Source organism: Nicotiana sylvestris, chromosome 7, assembly GCF_000393655.2.
Source record: "Nicotiana sylvestris chromosome 7, ASM39365v2, whole genome shotgun sequence".
Taxonomy (NCBI): domain Eukaryota; kingdom Viridiplantae; phylum Streptophyta; class Magnoliopsida; order Solanales; family Solanaceae; genus Nicotiana; species Nicotiana sylvestris.
Window position 1 is genome coordinate 91,237,533 of NC_091063.1, and position 3,670 is coordinate 91,241,202.

General features: G+C 34.9%; 1 long non-coding RNA gene across 1 annotated transcript; it reads left to right on the forward strand.

The window, feature by feature from the left end:
- Window positions 1-758: 758 nt before the first annotated feature.
- On the forward strand, window positions 759-2,390 carry LOC138874173 (uncharacterized). Its single transcript, XR_011401204.1, has 2 exons — window positions 759-1,151; window positions 2,147-2,390. It is a non-coding gene; the product is annotated as an uncharacterized lncRNA (long non-coding RNA).
- Window positions 2,391-3,670: the final 1,280 nt, after the last annotated feature.

Consider the following 3,670-nt stretch of genomic DNA (forward strand, 5'->3'; position numbering starts at 1 on the left):
CCTTGTCATCAGAAGAATCGGAGGAATTAAGAAGAAAAGAACAAAATGAGAGAGTCTTATTGGTGAATACCTTCACAGGCACCATAAGGCGACGGTGAGTCGAGAAAAATAACAAAATGAGAGAGGTGTGATAGTGAAAACCCTTCGGGCACTACAAGTCGAATAAGGATCGGGAATCGGATTGGATAATCGGAGCATTGAAGCCCAGTTTCACGGCTTAGGGGGTATAACAAGAGTTGAACATCAGACTTGTTTGACAGATTAGGCCACTTTATCCAAAGGCGCATGTCATGGTCATTAGAGTTGGTATCCCCATCTGATAAGTTTCCACTTTGTAGTTGTAAATGCCTAATTTTCGCCTTATATATATATATATATATATATATAATATGTATGTGTGTATGTGTGTGTGTTTGTTCTTATTTGTGTATGTATAGGTTTTAAGAGTTGAGTAATGGTTTGATAAATGGGGCAGGGTTTGGGCTAGTGTAATTTAATTAAAATTGTGCCAAAATTGGCCCAAAATTTGAGCCCAAAGAGCCCAAACTCGGTCCAAAAGGGGGCTTCCAAGAAGAGCTTAAAACGGCGTAGTTTTGTCTTGAAACTACGTTGTTTTGGTTAAGTGATAAGATTCAATCTCATCCACCCATCTTGATTTAATCCAACGGTCCTAGTTTGATCTTCATCCTAGGTATTTAAAGCCTAAAATCCCCAAAAATTTGCCCAATTTCCCCATTATTTCCTCTATCTTCTTTCCCTCTCATCACTCTCTCTTCTCTCTCCCCCCAAGCTGCTGCCGCTGCCCCACCGCCGCCGGCGGACCACCTCCAAACACCTCCAAATTCACACCATGTAATCTCCACAACTTCCTCTTTCCATATCTCCAAACCAAATCCTTCAAAAATCCCTCAAACTCCTTGAATCTTAGATCTAGGAAACTTTCCCGTCACTTTTTTGCCCAAATTATTGAAGCTCCAACCACTACCACCCACAATACCTACATCAATGGATAGAGCTCCTCAAGACCTAGCTATTGATGCCAATTTCACCCTGAAAATTCGGTGACCAAAATCCGGCCAAATTTCGGCGACCTCCCCGAACACATTCTTTTGGCATACCACCATTTTTTCGGCCACTTGAATTGTAAAATGGTAAAATCCTATTCTTTTTCATGGCTGATTTTTATTTTTATTTTTCAGATTTTATTTTTTATTATTAATTATTTTAGCATTAGTTTTTGAAGTTTTGGAATGTTAAATTTTCTGTTTTTGCACTTGTTGAAGTAGTAAAATAACTTTGTGTTGATTAAAGTGAGGTAGTGAGGAAATGCTTGAGAGTATATGGTAAAATCGTAATCCTGCCCCATTATTATTTTTTTGATTTTTTTAATAGTTAAAGTTAGTTTCTATCTTGTTTCTTCATTTAATCCATTTTTGATTATGTTTGTCTAGTTGGTTTTATTAAATCGCTCCAGCGATAGCGTCCATTTCGTTTGGCTTTAATAATTAATTTTTGTTTGCTTACGATTGGTTCATAATACATATGTGAAGTTTAATTACATGTTTTAATACTTGGTTTAGTTTGAATCAACAGGGTGATATTGATATTGTTAAAATCTGAAGTTTATGTTATTTTATCACAAAATAGGGTGCTAGTAGCTTACTTTTACTAGTTAAGGTGGCTGAAATGATATTTTTTTTTCTTTGTTTCTGACATAGTAGATTTCCTTTGACCTTTGGACAGATTTTGAACAGTGTTTAGCACACAATGTCAGTTTTTGTCGGACAGACATTTGGTGAACCAAAATCTGTCCTAATTTACCTATTTAAGGGCTGCCATTTCCTCACTTTGGGGGGACTCCATCACACTTCCAGGAGGAATTTTTTATAATTGCTTTGTCACAAAAACAAAAAAAAATTCAGCAGTTGAACACATGAAAAGTAAGCTGAAATGGTGAGCTTTGGGAGTGAATCTTAGAGTGCAAACTTTTAAAAAAGTATAAGTCCTCTTTAGAGTTCGTTTTTGGGTTCCCTCTCTAAGTTTTCGGGTTGTTTTAACACGGATTTGCTGTTGATTTTGCTGCTGTTTTGCTGCTGGTTTTATGCTGCTTTAGTTGCTGAACTACTATTTATTCTTTTGCTACCAGGTAATCCTTTAAGACTCGTAATGTACGTATTTTCAGCAATGGGAACGACTTGAACATGCTGCACCATTTAAATGTGTTTGATGTGATGAATAGTTTGACAACAAAAGAGCTTGTATGTTATTGTTATGTATCAAGCATGTGATAATGTGAATATAGTCTTTCATAATACTTGAATATTGAGTTGTAAGTTTTTGAATGTGATATGTAAGTCGTTTATGGATTTTTTAAGCATGTTTTCAAGCTATTATATCCGAGTAACAATGCTAAGTATGACATGAATGACTTTAGGTGTATAACGCATAGCATGAGTTCGTTTTAGTTGCTGAAATTTCACTGCCAACATATGCTTCTAGGAATGCTGTGATAATATCTTTGTGAATCTGGCCATTTTGCCGGATTTGCAAAAATGGCTATTTTTGCAAAGTGAGCGTTTATACAATTGTGACTATGTAGTTAATGGTCATGAACTCAAACTAAGTAAAGAGCTAAGATTGTAACAACTTTGGGCCTTATTGAATCAAAGATAAAAGTTGGCCCATTTACCTTTAAACAACAAAATTACCCCTTTTCTTCTATATAGCATTGGGCCAATTGATATTCATTTCTTGACCCATTTTAATAATAAATTCCAGCAGCCCAAAAGCTTCATACAAGCTGGCCCATTTTTTTTAACAAGAAGTTGGCTCATTTCTTTTAAAATAGATAAAGTTGGTCCAACATTTATTTGCATAATTTTTCCCAACTATAAAGCTCGAAAAAATAATAATAATATCAGATTTTTCTACTATTTTAATTAACTAGTTTCCCTTTAATTAATTTAAACGTTAGGAAAATAGTAGGTGCGCTTTAACTTCACGGTGCGCTTTTAATAAGTTAATTCATCAATTTCATGTCATATTCAATAGTTTTAATTAATTTATAAATCTTTTGTCATAATCACGGATTCACTTGCGTAGCGTGGTAGTGACATTTAATAAATTTTCTGAAAAAGAGAGTTAATGTTTCCTCCAACACAATTGCAGCAATTTTTCAAAAGTAAATAACGTGCTAACAATCGTCTGTCATGACTGCGGATTCGCTTGCGTATCGCCGTTATGACTAAATAATAAATTTCATCGATCACGCATTCGCTTGCGTAGTGTGGTTATGACATCTTATTATTCAAAAATATTCTTTAATTTTTTCTAATAATAGAGAGATAAAAGAGGATAAGTAAAACATGAAAATAATATAAATCACAGTTTGTCCAAAATTAATTCAAGCCAAGTTTAAGTCAATAAAGCGACCGTTCTAGAACCACGAGACTCGGGGAATGCCTTATACCTTCTCCCCGGTCAACAGAATTCCTTACCCGAACTTTGTTTTTGCGGACCGATTAAAATAGAGTCAAACCTTCCTTTGACTAGGGATCCAAATAAATAGTGACTTGGAACACCGAAAAAATCAATTCTAAGGGCGACTCTAAACAATAAAATAATCCCTATTCAAATTTTGTCACTTTAATTGGAAAAACTCTTTGGACCA